Source organism: Sus scrofa, chromosome 6 (assembly GCF_054392235.1).
Source record: "Sus scrofa isolate SSC_HxYL_T2T_F1_AM1 chromosome 6, Sscrofa_HxYL_maternal_Yorkshire_Landrace_v2.0, whole genome shotgun sequence".
NCBI classification, from domain to species: Eukaryota; Metazoa; Chordata; class Mammalia; order Artiodactyla; family Suidae; genus Sus; species Sus scrofa.
The window spans coordinates 44,357,685-44,375,854 of NC_139388.1; the positions used below are offsets into that span (position 1 = coordinate 44,357,685).

At 48.9% G+C, this 18,170-nt stretch overlaps 1 protein-coding gene across 24 annotated transcripts in view; it reads left to right on the forward strand.

Moving 5' to 3' along the window:
- The window catches only part of ZNF536 (zinc finger protein 536), a 530,657-nt gene that overhangs the window by 45,783 nt on the left and 466,704 nt on the right, over positions 1–18,170 (forward strand). Inside the window, exons 1-2 of one of the 24 annotated variants that reach the window (XM_084958822.1) lie at positions 3,370–3,411; positions 9,672–9,741. The exons of the other annotated variants lie outside the window; for them this stretch is intronic. The gene's annotated coding sequence lies outside the window, so the exon portion shown is untranslated. Of the gene's footprint in view, positions 1–3,369; positions 3,412–9,671; positions 9,742–18,170 lie in introns of those variants that run through there. 24 annotated transcript variants of the gene reach the window in all.

An 18,170-nucleotide genomic window follows, 5' to 3' on the forward strand; every position in this document is an offset into this window, starting at 1 on the left:
AGAGTATAAATGAAACATTTTACATTTTTCCAGACAGGATATGTGTGTTTGGTTTACAGCACCCCCCTCTTTGTGCTGGCACATTTCACATGCTGGGTAGGCACAGGTGGTCAGTGTTGGCGAGCACGGCTCTGTGTGATGGCTGAATATTCAAGCCGTATTTTCCAGGCAGAGTCCAGAGTAAGAGAACAGCCACATCACTGCAGTAAGTGTAGAGGGAAGGGAAGACAGACCCTTTGTGCTTTCCCCTTCTTTCACATTTCTTTTTCTTTTTCTTTTTTTTTTTTTTTTTTTGCTTTTTAGGGTGGCACTTGCAGCATATGGACATTCCCAGGCCGGGAGTCGAATAGGTGCTACAGCTGCCCGCCTACAACACAGCCACAGCAACACAGGATCCAAACCACGTCTGCCACCCGACACCACAGCTCACAGCAACGTTGGATCCCTAACCCACTGAGCAGGGCCAGGGATTGAACCCACATCCTCATGGATCCTAATCAGGTTCGTTACCGTTGAGTCACAGCAGGAACTCCCTCACATTTCTTCTTTGAGAGAAGCTACTTCATAGATTCCTTGTGATCTGATGGTGATATATCATCTGTAAAGGGATAAATATTTTTAGTGCGTGTGGTGGTACCATATACTAGAAAGCATTTACAACTTGGGGGCCCTTTTTCTTCTTTCGCATCCTTCCCCCTCTGGGGGCCAGAGTTGTCTCCACTTTGGGAGGAGTCCTAAGCTGCGAGGGGAGCTGTCTTCTTCTTGGATGTGAGACGTAGGGCCAAGTTGGGCAAAGACACTGCAGAGAGGCTGTCAGGCCCTGGCTTTCAGAGAAAACGGCCTCCAAGGAGAGCTGGGGTGTCATCCTGCATGGGTTTAGGCTCTGGGACTCTACCCGCATGCCAGCTTTGGCACTGTGGCCAGTGACACAGGCTTGAGCCTTGTGGGAAGTGTGTGCATTGGGCCTGTGCCTCCTGCTCTGAGCACGCTGGCCTCTAGGACGGGGTCTCCTTCTCTGCCTTGTCCTGGGTGGGAATCTCCCACCTTGGGCCAAGGAATAGGAACCCCTGTGCAGAGTGGTGCCAAGGGATGTGTGTGCTCCTGAGGATGCCAGGCGAGCTTTGGTGCTTTGGAGACAGGGCTCTCCCAGGCCATGGGGTGGGGGTGGTGGGGGAGAATGTTGCCTGGTGCTGGGAGACGGGGATGGGGGCTAGAGTCATTCCCCCACCCATGAGCTCTTACGCTTGGGCAGGTCTCTTGATACTAGTGCCTCAGTTTCCCACCAATAAATGAATATGACAATGGCACCCACCTCACTGGGTTGTCACGAGGGTCAATATTTGGGACTCTGGTTGGCACATGAAAAGTCTCAATGAAAGTCAGTTGTCACTTTTGTGAGTTCAGGAATGGAACAGTTCCCTTCACAAGTGGGGTGTGTGTGTGTGTGTGTGTGTGTGTGTGTGTGTGTGTGTGTGTGTGTACATTCTGGCTGTTTCCTGGACTGTATTTCTTTAAGGGCTCATGAGTTCCTGTCTGCTTCCATCAGCCTGAACTGAATCACCAGCAAGGATAACTTCCCTCTGCCTTCACTTTCCCTCTCCTTTTCTCCTTCTCAGGGCTGTTTTGACTATGAATTAATTGTAGGTTGGGGGACTTGCAAGCAAAAATCAAAGCCAATAAACTTCAAAAGGACGGGGAGGACCGGGGCCACCGGGGGAGTGCAGGGGGCTGACGGTGGTGGGGGGGTGAGGGGCTCTGGTGGCTGCAGGGTGGCTTGGCGGAGGCTTTCCCTGTTCCTTCAAAGGGGACACCGAGTGTTTCAGATGGTCACTTAAAAAGCTCAGATGCAAAACTTTGGAAAGCTGGGTGAGAGACAACGGTTTCCAAAACAGCTATTTTTATCTTTTGCCAGCAAGCCTGAGCCCAGTGGAACGTAGAGTTAAACTTGGAATTTCTTGGCAAGGGTTAATAATCAATGTAGATCTCCTAACAAAGGAGATGCTGCCTTATTATACTGGGAAAGTTTTTTTTCTTAACTGTCAGTGAAGCAGTACTAATTATTGCTCCAGTGTAAATGAGGTCATTTCCTATTAAGAGAACAAAATGCTTAGCCTCGCCTTGCCAATTCATACCAACTATTTTTCACACATACTCAGCTTTTTAGTTTTTTTTTTTTAATTTTGATAAAATCCATTCATTTGTATTAGAAAAGTGTAAACCATCGCAATAATAGTTGCCCATGATTACCCAGATGAGCTTTTGTAATGTGTGGGTTGTTTGAATACCATGTGTTAGCTATGGAACAATTAGGCAGCTGAATGGATCTTTAAAACAATCAGATACTTTTATCTCCCTGAAAAAATACATTCCTTGGATGTGTACTGCGAAACCGTAAATTCCGGGGAATGGTACACTCACGTCACGAGGAGAACTTGCGGATATATGTTGATCAAGGACAAAAAGACATCCAAATATCGTGTCTTCGTGTTTTCATTTTTTTTTTATGCAAGCAAAAAGATTTAAGGAATATTGTAGCAAACAAAGGGTAATTGTTTTAGCCCAGATGTTGCTTTTGCACAACAAGCAGGTTACAATGTTCCCACAGAGCTGATGAGCCCAATCAGGGAAATGATTAAAAATTGATTTTGTCCCTGTAATTACAGTATGTAAACTACTTAGCTTGGATTGCAAAGGAAGTGATTTTCTAATTACGTATATACTCTGGTGTCTAATGATTGGTTTTTTGAAGTAATGAAGAGAGAGCACTAACGACTCCTTGGTGTTCTGTTGTTTAAGAAAGACCATCTTTAGAGTAAGCAGCAACAGACAAAGAGTTTAAATTGAATTTTCAACACTGTTAATGTGCACATGGATTTGTTTATTAAAGAGACAGGGAAGTAATTTGATTGGCTCGGAGCAGCTTGGCTTTTTTGCCATGCTAAAGCATGTAAAAATACATGCACCGGGTCCCAAGCTGACGGGAAGAAGCCTCTCCACTCCTCTTTTATCATCCCAGCACCCTGGCTGATATCGCGGGCTCTCAGGTTCCTGCGAGCGTCTGATGTCTCCGTATCCTGAAAGCATTTAGATCGAACAGGTATCAGATGGCTTCGCCATCAAAGTTACCTTTGTTTTAGAATGAAAGGAGAGGCTTCCTTTGGAAGCATGTCTGGGCAGCCCAGCGCACTCTGTGTTATAAGATTCCAGCCATGTCCTATGATGCGAGGCTCTGCTTCAGGGTGGCAGCTGCCACCCACCCCAGCATGTACGTGCATGTGTACACACACGCGCGCGCGTGCACACACACACACACACACACACACACACACACACACACACACACACTGTCTCTCTCTCTCTCTCATGTAGGTGTCAGCCCTGAATTTGGAGGTGTGACTGCAGTGGGTCAAGGTAGGACCCCATGGGGTGGGCTCATGGGGTGTGGGGAAGAGCTGGCTGAGTTCTGAGTGTTCCTTCTCTGTCGTGAGACCCTTTGTGGCTGGGGAATAACAGCTCCTCAAGCACCTGTTCTGGCAGAAGTTAGAAGAGGGCAGTGGCTCCGAGGCGACCCTGAAGGCAAGCGTGTGCTGAGGCCAGCAGGTCAGGAGACAACTGCTATTGAGAAGATCATTGCTGCTCATAGTCGCCAAGGGGAGGGGGCAGCCACGCCAGGCCGGGCTGCCTGGGGAAGCACCAGGGTTGGTCAGGAGCCGGAAGGGGCAAGGGGAAAATGTGGGCAAGGGCCTTCATTATGGTTTTGGAGGGAAAGGCATGGCATGGCAGGGTAAGCAGCCCAAAGACTGGTTAACTGAGATCCTTTCACCAGGCTTTGAGCACAGGGGCTGTCTCCAGTTGTCTGGCACCTGGTCCTGGGGTAACTAGGGCAGGGGGACAGTGGTCCAGCATATGAGAGCCTGATGTAGGAGATGGTTGGGGCGTGGGCTCTGGATTGGTTGGTTTGCAGATGAAAGATGTGCTCCCAGGGCAGTCATTTGCTATCTCTGGGAACTGGTCGTGCTGGGAGGGGCTGTCCCTGTAGGGTCAGCAAGGCCCCAGATGCCAAAGCATCAGAAACATATGGTCACTGCACCTGAGCCCTGAGCTAGGGCTGATTTGGAACTGGTGCCCTGTGCCACCAGAGTCCAGGGCCAGGATGAGGCCGGGATGTCCCTGGGCCCACCTTACACCTAGTGTCCTACTTAGCACGTCTCACTGGCTCTACACACAAAGCATCCTGAATCTTCGTGTGTCTCCTCACCCCTGTGGCTCAGGTCAAGCCAGCATCCTCTCTCACCTGGACAACTGCAGGAGTCTCCCCAGGGAGACTCCGCTGACTCCTCTCTGGCCCCCTCTTGTCTGTTCTTCCCACAGCAGCCAGAGGGATTCTTGTAAATCAGATCATGTTATTCCCTTGCTGAAAACCCACCAAAGACTCAGAATAAAAGCTGTAGTACTGGAGTTCCCGTCACGGCGCAGTGGTTAGCAAATCCGACTAGGAACCATGACGTTGCGGGTTCAATCCCTGGCCTTGCTCAGTGGGGTAAGGATCTGGTGTTGCCGTGAGCTGTGGTGTAGGTTGCAGACGTGGCTCAGATCCTTCGTTGCTGTGGCTCTGGCGTAGGCTGGTGGCTACAGCTCCGATTCAACCCCTAGCCTGGGAATCTCCATATGCCTTGGGAAGTGGCCCTAGAAAAGGAAAAAAAAAAAAAAAAAAAAAAGCTGTAGTACTTACCACGCCGGCTTAGGTACATGGGTCCTGAATAGCCCATCCTCTCCCATTTTCCCTCTCCCTATCCGTGCCCTGGCTCCCTGAGCTTCTTGCAGCTCCTGGAAGGCACTATCTCCATCCTGCACCAGGTCCTTTGCACTCGCTGTTTGCTCTGCTTGTAAAATTCTTCCCCTGATGTTCACAGGACTCACTCCCTTACCTCGTTCCGGCCCCTCGTCATTGTCACTTTTTTAGCGAGGTCTCCTCTCATTGCCTTATCCAACTTAGTCTCTGTCACTGCCCAGCATTTCCCAGGCCTTATTTTTCTTCTTAGTGTTTATTATGCTTCACTTTTAACAGGCTTGTATTTGAAGCCACTAAGACATAGGTTTCGCACAGGCGGAAACATCATTTACCGCCAGGTCCTTGGAACCTGGAAGTTAGAAGCCAACTTAGCCCATGGGAGGCACGTGATGGGTGAGGAATGAATGAGGGACTTGGTCCCTGAGGCTTTTTCCCAGCTAGCTTTCCTCACCAGGAAGCCTCTCCGGTTGAGAACTTGGAGGGGCGAGGGCTGTCACTGGGTCTGTGTTCATTCTGCTGAGTTTTCAGAGAAGGAAATCAAGAACCACTTAGCTTTGGAATGGAACTTCCAAGTTCACCCAGGGGAGCCACTGTTTATAGGCAGGGCTGTGGTCCCTACGGGGCTGGAGAATATGGAGCCCAGGGCTGGGAGGGACACTCAGACCTCAGAAGGGGTATCGTGGCCCCAGTGGTGTCCCCTGGGGATCAGGCTCCATCGTGTGTCTATGCTCCATGCTCCCAGGATGGAGGAGAGCCTGCTGCCCAGGAGAGCAGGTTCAGAGACCTTGGCCCTGGACGACGGGGGTGTTCTGTCCAGGCAGCTCTAGACGTGTCTCCTGTGAGCCACACCCTTCTCCCGACAGAAGCTGAAAAGGTTCAGCTGGCTCTGTCTCCGAATCTTTCTTTCTGAACTCTTTCCTGGAAGGAAAGTGGTTCATCTGTCCCGGACTGTGTAGACGTCTCAGCAGACAGCCCTTCTCTGCTGTGGGGGTCCCCAGGTGACCCCTGGGAGACTGAGCCTGTCTCTCCAGGGATATACTCTGCCTCCCGTAGGGGCAGCACGTGGACCAGGGGAGCATGACGTGAACCAGCCCTTCCTTCTTTCCTTCCATCCCCCCCCAGTCAACCTTCCATCTCTCCTGACTCTTTGCTTTCCGCCTTCCCTCCCCACGCCCCCCAACAGCATTCACTGAGCTTCGACCCCTGGCCAGGAGTCAGGGACCTGGAAGGGAAGGGACAGCCCTTTCATCTGTGCTGGGAGGTGGCCCAGGGACTGCCGTCAGTGTAGTGCCTTGCCTGGTACCTCAGCCACTGGTAACTCGAGTTGTCACTCCCTTAGATAACCTTTCAGGCATCTTGGTATAGAGGGAGAGACAGGTGCATTAAGGACCATGGAAAGGCACTGTGTCTGCCTGAAGGAAGGGCCTTTGGGATCAGCTTCAGGCTCTTTACTGAGGCCCTCGCGATTGCAGGGGTGCTGCATCTCTGCTCATCTCCTGACTCACCAGCTGCCTCTTTCCTGGGCGTCCTGGGTATGGGAGGCTGGGCTCCTGCCCAGCGAAGGTTTCCCTGGCTCTGCTTAGAGCTGCCACATCTCCCCTGGGAGAACTCAGAAAGGAGGTGGGGGGCCCTCATCCCCTAGTAGGGGCCCAGAGGATTCACAGGGACCCTGCAGTGGGGGCCCACTGTGTGCCAGGGCGGGTCAGAGCTGCCTGGACCCACCCTTCACTTTTTTTTATGTCTGTGTCTCACACGTCTCCCTGTGCCCCTTCAAAGTTCCTCTCTCAGTGCCTCCCATACCCCCCTCCCCTTCCTGGAAGGGCCTGGAACCTGCCTCACCTGTAAGCTCCCCCTCTCTCCCCACCCCTCCCCAGCGCTCCCAGCCTTCTCTCTCCTGCTTCTCCAAGTTGCAGGCTCCCTGCCCCTCTGCCCAGAACCCCTCTCATGTCAGGATCTCTGAACCTTAGCCTCCCCATCCCCCATCCCCGTCTCCCCCGCGGCCCTGCCTGCACCTGCCAAAGGGCTCAGCTCCAGTGCCCTGGCTCCCCTCCCTAGTGGCCTGCCTCTCCCTGTCCTGCCAGACGTCACACTATGGTCTTTTCTGGATCCTGTGCAGATCTGCTTGCCCTTGACCTACCCCAGGACCTGGTGCACAGAAGGTCTGCGTCACTGAATCCACAGGTCTCCTAAACTCATTCACTCCCCGGTGCCGGTGGCCGAGGAGAATGGTGCGTGGGCGTTACCTGCGTTTTGAAGGGAAGGCAGGGGTTGTCGACTTAGAGGATGGGATTTCAGGCGCTGACACGTGCCAAGGAGGTGCTTTTTGGGTGAGGCGGCTGCTGTCCGCCCCCGTTGATTCCGTGCCATGCTGTTGGCTTCCTTTGTGATCGGCCCCCTCCCACCCCTCTTCCTATCGGGTGGTACCTGTGCCAAAGTGGACCTGTGGGCGGTGTTTCCTGGTGTTTCCCTGTGCAGGAGCCCCCACCTCCAGCATGGGCTCCCTGGGGGAGGCAGGGGGGAGAGGAGACCTCACGTCAGAGTCCTGTTTCTGGTTATGTGACACGGTCTCTCTCAATTCGAGTTAACTTCCTTGCACCAGAAGAGCTGCTTCTTTCATTGAGGAAGACAGAATCACTGTGCTGGCATTTTTCCTTCCTCCCGGTCTCGAATCAAGAGCCTCAGTGTCTGAGGTGGTCACCTTTGCTGGACCTGCAGTGACGGTAATGACATCAGACACCAGGAGGCCTCCCCCTCCACCCCCTCCTCCTATTTAGATGGGCTCAGAAAGGCACCAATGACACTAACTGGATTTCCCTTCCCGAAGTGCCTATTCCAGCAGAAAGCTTGTTAGGCTAACCTTCCCAGGCAGGCAGCCCCCTTTGGATAATCCCCTGGGCATTCGGGAAAGCCCTATGAGAGCCCAGCCCCAGGGCAGAGGGCACAGATTGCAGAAGCTGGTGGTGTTCTGATCAGCGGAGTGACACCAGTGGACATGCGGGGTGGGACTTGCCCAGGTGACTGTTCTCCCTGTCACTGCAATGGATAAAACTTCTCCGTGAACAGCCCCTGGAGGGTAGTCCTTGAATTTTGCAAGCCATGAGCTTAGAAATAAAATCTGCATCTGTCCTCGACCTCCTGCAATCCCTGCCCTAAACATAAGGAAACTCGTGAGCAAAGCAAGTCTTCGCTGAGCCAGTTGGGTACCAGAGGCCTGGTCCTCTCAGCTCCGGTGGAAACTGGGAAAGCAGAGTATCCAGCCTTTGTTTTCCCCTGCCTAGATTTAATGTTAAGGGGTCCAGAAAAAAAACAAAATGCAGCAGATCATCTGATTGGAGAGAGAGAGAGATTTGTAAGCTCTGTCCTCTTTGCTGATGGTTGAGAAGGAAACTTTTGCTTTCGGTCTCAAGATAGGCAGGTAGAAATGTGTTGACAAATAATAGTGTCCCTGTTATACTTTGAGAAAACACTTCTAGCACACACTCAGCAAACACCTTTTCAGTTGCCAGAAATCTGTCTTGGATCGATCAGGATGGAGTGTTGCAAGCCAGTGGTTTGAGGTTCAAATACTTTGGGCGGGGGCTGCCACCGTGTGCATGTGCTCTCTGAATGCATCTTCTGGTGCACTTGCAGTTTCATCCTTAACTCTTTTTTTTTTTGCTTTTTTTAGGGCTACACTTGCGGCACATGGAAGTTGCCAGGCTAGGGATCCAATAGGAGCTGCAGCTGCCGACCTATGCCTCAGTCACAGCAACACTAGATCTGAGCTGCGTCTGTGACCTATACCACAGCTCAGGGTAAGGCCGTTCCTTAACCCACTGAGTGAGGCCAGGGATTGAACCCGCATCTTCATGGTTCCTAGTCAGGTTTGTTACTGATGAGCCATGATGGGAACTCCTCATCCTCGGATCTTTACCGAAATTCTACATCTGCGACATCAAAATGTATAACAGATCAAGAGGGAATGTTTGCTTGCCCTGTTAAATCCCATCTGTAATGTGGCAGGACAGATTAGATTCCGCACTGCACTGGGCCCTGAGCTGGAGATCAGATTGGGGCTTGGCCTTGATCACCCCAATCGAAGGCTCTAGAGCCACTGTGGGCCAGCATCTGGCTTTCCCTCTGGGGCCTTATCGCATCCTGTTGCTTTTCTGGGCTTGGTTCAGGAGAGAGGACTTTGATGCCCCTGAGCCCTGGCTCAATTTCGGGTTTCTGATCTGGACCCATTGAGAACCGCCCAGGCTACTGAACAGGTGTCACCATTAAAATTTGGGTAGAATTGTAGGTGGTCTACTCTGGGGGCTCCTTAAATGAGAACCCATGAGTATTTTCTCAGTTCCTCATTTTCGAGAATTCCAAAGAGAGAGGGAGGGGGAGAGAGAGAGATAGAGATAGAGGGAGAGAGGGAGAGAGAAAGTCCTTATTTGCTCTTATTTCTTCTCCTGTCCACCTAGAAAAGCGATGGTTAGGTGCCTGGCCTCCGTCTCTTTTTACAGGTGGCAATTTTGCATGAAGAAGCTGAGCAAATTTGGTTCATTGCCCCAAAGGTCACACAGTTCCCGTTTTAAAATTGTTCATTGAGGGAACTCTATGCCATGCTTTGTAATAACCTCGAAGGGGAAAGAATCCAGGAGATAGATATACACCTATGTCTAAGTGAGTCGCTTTGCTGTAACACCTGAAACTAACACAACCTTGTAAACAAACTATATTTCAATTAAAAAAAAATTCCTCCATGAATTGGGGCAGTGGGGGCTGTTAAATATTTTTAAGACTCTCCGTTAGCCCAGCAAATCGTTACCTTGGCCAAGTGCTGTTTCCCTGTCTCATTGGAGTCGAGGTGTCTGATACTGAGAATTTCTAACAGGTCTTGTTTTTGCAGTTCCTGATCACCGCGGCTTTAAGACTCTCCTTCAGCCACGAGGGAGCCCCATTGCCTTCAGCCTTGCCTGGTAAAGGACCATTGTTTTGTAGTTTATTGAAGAGGTGTCTGCCTAAGCCTGGTAGGGAGGCCAGAGTGTCCTTGTTGGGGGGTGGGCCCCTGTGCTGGGTAAAGGTTCTCCCTGCTACTCCTTGGCCTCCAGGGACAGAGGTTGGGCTTTGGCAAAGCTTCCAGATTCCAAGGTCTCTGGGATGCAGCGTGAGCCCCGGATCTTCTGGGTGGGATGACAGTGGTGTCAAGACGTGCTCCGAAGGTCTCAGAAGGGGTCCCGGGTGGGGCAGAGCCCTGGGAGGTTGGCTGCTTTCTCGCCCGTGTGACATCCTGAAGAGTCCCTGTCCCCACCACTCGCCACGTGGTTCTGTGACTCGGCCCAGGCTTGGAGGACCCTGTCTCCGAGGGGCTCCGTGCCTGCCATCTCGATGGGACTCGGGAGATCACAAAAGCCATCATGGAATGTTTTCCCCCACGTTGACTAAAAACTTACAATAAAACACAGAGGCAGGGCTGGTGCCCGTATTTGATGTCTGCAGCCACCTCCTCTGAGGCTGCCCCCCGGTATCTCTGTACACGCGCCCTCAGATCTAATTAGCCAGACCCACCTTCTCTGACCACAGGCCTCGGAGGTCACTACATAAACCGGGGAAATTGATAGTGGAATTATGCACTTAGAAATTAATTTTGCATTGGACGGAATATATATTTTTTTATTGTGACTTTATCTTGTTGGAGAAGTGCTTACCTTCTGATTTTGTGGATATTACGGACCGTGGATTACTTTTATTTTGGTTTTTACACAACAGTTATATTAGAAATTTGCTGTTTTATTCTTACCTTCTTAGTAAAAATCCTTTTATCACACAATGGGTAATTTATATCCATTACCAGGCCTTTCAATCCTTTTCAGTGGGGCTGTCAGCGCCGTTGGCACAGTAATGATTAATGTGATCTAATAATAGTGTGCCATTATATTACCTTAGTAAAACATGTACCAACATCCTATTCGGATCTACCAAATTCATAGCTTCCTATAATATTTTTGTTGAAAGACAGGATTACTATTTTTCAAAGCTGATTTTTTCCCCTTTAACATATTTAATGAAATTCACAATTCTTTGCCTTAGTAATCCGGGCATTTGATTGGCCTCGGTGGGTGCATTTGACATCTGTAGGCACTGTTGTGATTTGTCAGGGAGAGGTTGGAAAATGGCAGGGATCTGCCAGAGAGATTATTGTGTTTTTGTTGGGCCTGGGTTGTTTGGCCTTGAAGGAAAAAAAAAAAAAAATTGCTGGATTTCCAGTCCCTTCTGACATGTAATAAGGAAAGTGTGTTTTAGATCAAAAGGCAAAAGAGCAAGTAATTTGGCTCAATGGCTCCTCTCTCCCCGTCCCTGTTTCATCCTCTCTTGTCACCTGCCTCGGTCTGCTGGTGAACAGGAGGGGCTGCACAGCCAAGCGGGAGCAGCCTCAGACCCCTTCCCCAGAAATATTCCTTCCTGATTCCTCCTGCAGCTTTGGCTCATCTTCTCTGGAGTGAAGGTGGGGTTCCTCAGCCTGGCACGGTCGACAGGCTAGGCTGGGTGATTCTCTGCTTTGGCTCCATCCTGGGCACCGAAGGATGCTGAGCAGCATCCCTGGCCTCGGCCCACCAGGTGTCCGTGGTGAACCCCTTTCCCCGTGGTTACAACCAACTGTGTCTCCCGAGATTTGCAGATGTCTCCTGGGGCACAGGTGTTCCCTTCTTGAGAACCAATGGTCTCCTGTGATAGGAGCATAAGCTGATTCTTTGGTGGCGTGGGAGAATTCCAGTTGTTTCCAGGGTTTCCTACTGCTTCTTGGGACGCCTTTGGCTGTGAGACAGAAGACACGTGGCTGATGGCTTTGCACAGCATCCTTTTCCTGGCGGAAATGCAGCCCTCTCTCACTTCTTCTTCCCCCCACCTCTGTCATCGAGCCTGGCCCTAACCAGGGCCTGAATCTTACCTTCTTCCACTTAAATCCCATTATAATCATGCTCGTGATTGATAACATTCCACCTTTTCAAAGGGATGTAAAATCTGTGTCAACCGAGGATGACATTATTGTCGTGCAGATGAGATGTATTCAAACAATTACACACTCAAATCGAAGTGGGAAGGTTTGTCCTTCTATCCCAGTGCCTTTGTGATGTGGCTTTTGCCAGCACCTCAGCCCCCACGGTTCCAGAAACCTTCAGCAGGAAAATGCATGGGAAGAACCAGGTTTTGCCCTCGGTACCACTTAGTTCTGAAAGCAGCTGGAATATTTGGGCTTCTTAGGGCCAGAGGGTTGGGGAGGAAGGTGAGGTGGTTGAGCATGGGGGAGAGAGAGAGAGAGAGAGAGAGGAGTGGGAGAGAAAGAGAAGGAGAGAGAAGGAGCGAGAAATCTTTGTTTTTGATTCAGAACAAAAATTACTGCTGCAACACTGGCTCGAAATATGCAATCAACTGAAATCAGGAAAAGTATTTTGAATACAAAATTTATATTGAAATACTTGAATCTAGATACGTGTGCACCCACATACATGTATATATTTAAATCAAGAATAAAGAAGAAGAGAAATAAAGCTTTTTGTCATAAAAATACTGCCTGTAGTATTTGCCCTCAAATGATTCTGCCACATTGGAATTGGAATACATTTTTGTACTGTTAGCATTTCCATAGCAGACACTCCTGTTTGTTTTTACAGCTGATCCTTGATGATAACAGCAAATGAGGAAATGGCTCTGATTTACCTTTGTGTTAGAGGATTTCAAATACATCGTGATGTTTGGTGGAGGAATCGTTTTGGCAACCCGCGTCTTTATTGCTTTCTGATCTGTCTCCCCTACTACAGTGTAACTCTAGAGAGAGCAATGCCTTGTGTATTTTGCCCAATGTTCTTTTCCCAATTCCTGGAACGGTGTTTGATGCATAGTAGGCTCTCAATAAAACTTTGGTGACTGGAAGGATGAGTGGGTAGAAGGGTAGGTGGATGGATGAGTGAGTGGATAGGTGGATGGGTGGGTGGATGAATGAATGAATGGATGGATGGATGGATGGATGGATAGGTGGGTGAGTGGATGGATGGGCGAGTACATGAGTGGATAGATGGATGGGTGGATGGATGGATGGATGGATGGGTGGGTACATGAGTGGATAGATGGATGGATGGATGGGTGGATGAGTGGATAGGTGGCTGGCTGGCTGAGAGGTGGGTGGATGGATGGATTGATGGTTGGATAGATGGATGGATGCACAGATGGGTCGATAGGTGGATGGATGGATGGGTGGATGAGTGGATAGTGGATGGGTGGACAGGTGGGTGAGTGGATGGGTGGGTATATGAATGGATAGATGGATAGGTGGGTGGGTGGATGAGTGGATGGGTGGATGGATGGCTGGCTGGTGGAGTAGGTGGGTGGATGGATGGATGGATGGAGGATGGATGGAAAAGACTCTATCTCAAACCCTAACAGAACCTTGGGATGGTAGGCCCTGTGGTTCAAATGAAATCCCAGTTTTTAGCCATCTCTTCCCCCCTTGCCCTCCCAAGCATTTTTTTCTTTCTTACACCAAAGTGGTCAGTGATAGAAAGACATTCTTACTATCTCTTCTTTTCAATTCGGTTTTCAAAACAGAAAAAAATATATCTAGGATTGTGCCAGGCAGTCTCTGTAAACGGAAACCACATGAGTGCCTTGCTGTGAAAGTATCTTTAAAACCCGCAAGAGCACATGCGCAGATGACTGGGGTAGGAGACGTGGCGGCAGAGTAGAGGAAGGTGACCTTTTCAAAGTGGGACGGGGGTAAGGGGTTTATGAAGCTCAGAAGACTTCCTGTCCTGATGACTGGTTGTCCGGTTCTTGGGCAAAACTCTGTAATTTGCAGTGTATTCCACGTTCTTTTCGAGGCTCTCGTGTGCCCACTTCAGCCCTACCATGCCCACTCTCTTTGGGCCTGGATGATACTCAGCCACATAGACTCTGCCACTTTTAGGAGAGAGGCGGAGGCTCTAGGTGGTGGCGTTCCTGGCATGGCAGGTACCAGTCTACTAGAAAACTTACTCCCAGTTATGAGGATAAAAAGTTGCCGTCCCTTGACTTTTAAATTATTGCACAACAGATACCACAGCAGTACTAGGAAGAAAGTAATAAAGAGGAGAGCGATAAATGACCATTAAACCCAGCAAAGGTATAGACTCTGGAAGCAGATTTCTGGTTGGAACCCTGGCTCCACCACTCACTAGCCCTATGACCGTGTATACGTCATGGGATTAACCTTGCTCTGCCTCTTTTCTTATCTGTAAATTGGGAATAACTAATGACAATGTAGTAGATTAGACAAGGAGTCTATTTGATGGGCTTAAAATAATGCCTCCTGGCTCAAAGCAGGCAGTTGGTAAATCTGTGTTGCTGTTATTATCAGTCTTTTCATTTTCTGTTTAGCTATCTTTTCCCCCTTTTCTGTCTTTAGTTAAGATTAAGGAAAGTATCGGCCGTTTTCAGATAATTAGCCTTTTCCTCTCAGGCTCATGTTAGAGCTAGGAACCCCGAGATGCTGCCAGGCATTCGGTCTTCCCGGCACCCCTGGGGACCATGGTTAGCAAGTTCAGAGAACATCAGAAAGGGTGGTGAGTTTCCTAAGTCTGCGTCCCCATCCTCTTTCCTTTGTGGAAGGAGTGTTGTTGACACACCACGGGGGGTTTGGGATTTACTTGGTGTTTGGGGAGTGCATTCCTGGCTGGGATGGATGCCACGTGGTCCTGGTGGGTGGGGACAGCCAGCTCTTAAAAGGGAGGGGGAGGTCCCTGGCTTTTCTCTTCCACCCCTGGCAAGTGAGATGGCTCTGCAGCCTGGCCCGATCTTATATTTTTAGCCTCCACTGAAATTTAATGTTTTGCTTTTGGTTTATTATGTATGCAAGTATCTTGCTGATAAATTACATGTGTAATTGTACCATTGGAACCACTGCTAGTCAGCGACAACATATAATTAAACTCACCCTTGTAGTCATTGAACTTTTCCGTCCCTGACAAGATCACTGACCACTCCGAGGAGGGTGTGCCTCCGTGTATGAGCCAGGCACGTGCCTGCATGGCCTCGCCTCCTCGCTTTCCCGCAGGCTGCCCAGTGCACCCCGGGGCGTGCCCATGCACCTGCAGGGTGGACTTCCTTCAGGCCCCACTGAGCGCGAGTCGGGGGGCTTGAGCCGTAGGGCTGGAGTGCCTACCTTTCTCTGTTTTTGTGTCTGTGCCAGGATGGTGACCAGGAGTGAGAGCCGATAAGAACTTGAATGAAGGGACTTCCCTTGTGGCTCAGTGGTTAATGAGCCTGACTTGTATCCATGAGAATGCGGGTTCGATCCCTGGCCTTGTTCAGTGGGTTAGGGATCCGGCATTGCTGTGAACTGTGGTGTGGGTCACAGATGTGGCTCAGATCCCGCGTTGCTGTGGCTGTGGTGTAGGCCGGCAGTGCCTGCTCTGATTCAACCCCTAGCCTGGGAACCTCCAGGTATTGCAGGTGTGGCCCTAAAAAGACCAAAAAAAAAAAAAAAAGACTCAAATGAATACAGCTTAGAAATCTTTTCATTGGCCTCTAAGCCCACTTTTAACTTATAATCCTAATAGCCTCCCACTCTTCCTTTTGGGGGCGGGGGGTGTGTACTGTGTTGTTCTTATGCCCTATGCCAGGGGCTGGTAAACCATGGCCTGTGGGTTACATCTGGCACACTGCCTGTTTTTTTTTTTTAACATTTAGAAATACAAATTGTGGCAAATACGTACAATCTACTATCATGGCCATTTTGAAGTGTGCACATTCCCACCGCTGTGCAAACATCACCACCATCGGCCTCCAGAACTTGTCATCTTCCCCACATGAAATTCTATATCCATTAAACAATAACTCCCCATTCTGGTGCCACCATTCTGCTTTCCATCTCTGTGCCTTGGACTCCTATAGGAATCTTGTACAAGTGGAATCATAGAGTATTTATTCTTTAGTGACTGGCTTATTTTGCTTAGAGTAATGTCCTCCAGGTTCATCCATGTCATCGCACAATAGAGCATTTCCATCCTTTTTTAAGGCCGAATAATATTCCAGAGAGTATATGTGTGTGTGTGTGTGTGTGTGTGTGTGTGTCTATTATACATATACTACATTTTGCTTATCTACTCATCCATCAGTGGACCCTTGGGTTGCTTCCACCTCTTGGCTGTTGTGAATCAGGTAGCTCTAAAGAAATATTTCTCGGATTTTTTCCCTTCCATTCTTTGGGAGATATACCCCAAAGTGGAACTGCTGGATCATATGGTAATTTTATTTTTCATTTTTTGAGGCGATGCCACATTATTTTCCACAGCGGCTGTACTGTTTTATACTCCTACCAAGCGTGTTCAGGGGTTCCAATTTTTTCCTAGTCTAGCCAACATGTATTTTCTGTTCCCTTTTGATAGTAGCCATCCTGATGGGTGGTATCTCATTGTGGTTCTGCTTATGTTGATATAGCCTGCAAGCATAGAATAGCTTTTACATGTCTAAATGAATGGAAAAAATCAACAGCAAAATAATGTTTTGTGACACATGGAAATTATGTGAAATTCAAATTTTGGTCTTCCTAGATACGGTTTTTGTTTTTTTTTCTTGGCACCCAGGCAGCCCCATTCACTTACGTATCATCTGCTTTCACACCATAATGACAGAGTAGGGTCCTTGGGACCGAGACCATGCCTCCTGCAGAGCCTAAACTATCTCCCACTTATGTTATGGAAAGCCCTGGCTAACCCTGCACTATAGTAAAACCTTGCTGCTCCTTATCTTATTTAATCTCCTCAGCAACCCATCTTGCAGACAAAGAAACTGAGGCTAAGAAAACTTACGTGCATGAGTCACATCCGAAAACGGCCAAACCAGGATGCATGTGCCTCACCCTATGCACTTGTCACCATTGCTTTATTTATTTATTTTATTTTTTTGTCTTTTTTTATTTTTTGAGCCGCACCCATGGTATATGGAGGTTCCCAGGCTAGGGGTCTAATCAGAGCTCTAGCCACCGGCCTACGCCACAGCCACAGCGACGCCTGATCGGAGCTGCATCTTTGACCTACATCGCAATTCACAGCAATGCTGGATCCTTAACCCACTCAGCCAGGCCAGGGATTGAACCCTCAACCTCATGGTTCCTAGTCGGGTTCATTTCCGCTGCACCACACCGGGAATTCCCACTTTATTTTTTTTAATTTTTAATTTTTTAAAAGTTATCCTTGATATGGCTAAGTAGCAGTACATTTAATTCTTGGAAATCATCTGTCTTTTTTTACTGAAGTATAGTTGATTTACTATGTTATGGTAATTTCTGCTGTACAGCAAAAGGATGCAGCTGTACATGTATATTCTTTTTTTTCATATTCTTTTCCATTGTGATTTAATCTCAGGATATGGACTCTAGTTCCCTGTGCTCTACAGTAGGATCTCCATCCTATATACAATAACTCACTTCTGCTAACCCCAACCTCCCGCTCCATCCCTCCCCTAACCCCCTTCCCCCGGCAACCACAAGTCTGTTCTCTATGTCTGTGAGTCTGTTTCTGTTTCATAGATAGGTTCACTTGTGTCATATTTTACTTATTTATTTTGTCTTTTTAGGGCCGCACCTGCAGCATATGGAAGTTCCCTGGCTGGGGGGTCTAATCTGAGCTGCAGGTGCTGGCCTACACCACAGCCACAGCAATGCCGGATCCTTAATCCACTGAGTGAGGCCAGGGATCCAACCCACATCCTCATGGGTACTAGTCGGTCTGTTACTGCTGAGTCATCATTTGTGTCATATTTTAGATTCCACATATAGGTGGTATCTCATCGTCACCATCACTTTATTTTTTCATTTTTTTGTCTTTTGTCATTTTAGGGCCACACTCGCCCTCTGGGCTAGGAGGTCCCCAGGCTAGGGGTTGAGTCAGAGCTGCAGCTGCCGTCCTATACCACAGCCACAGCAATGCTGTGTCACCATCACTTTCAGTATAATCATTTAGAGGTTGCTCTTTACAGGAAGCACTTACTGGGGTTTTAGTAAGCCTGAGGTCGGATCCTAATTGAAAAAAAAAAAAAAAAAAAAGGAAATTGTATTAAAATCTGACTCTGTCGTTGGGAGAAGTAGGCAAACTGTGGGAGAGAATGAAGCTGGGAGGAGGTGCTAGGTGAGCTGAACTGTCCTTTATTTTTTGTCTTTAAATTCCAAGACCCGGGTCCTGCGCTGCATGATTGGGTGGGCTCTCATCTCAGCTTTGCAGAAGAAGATGATTTCACGATTGCCCCTGTGTCTACACACACAGCCTTTCCTTAGGATTAGAAGAAAAGCTAAGCCAAGCGAGAACTTCTTGCATTAAAAAAGCGAATCATCCCCGAACCCAGGGCAAGGAAAACCAGGGTATCGGTTATTCGGGAA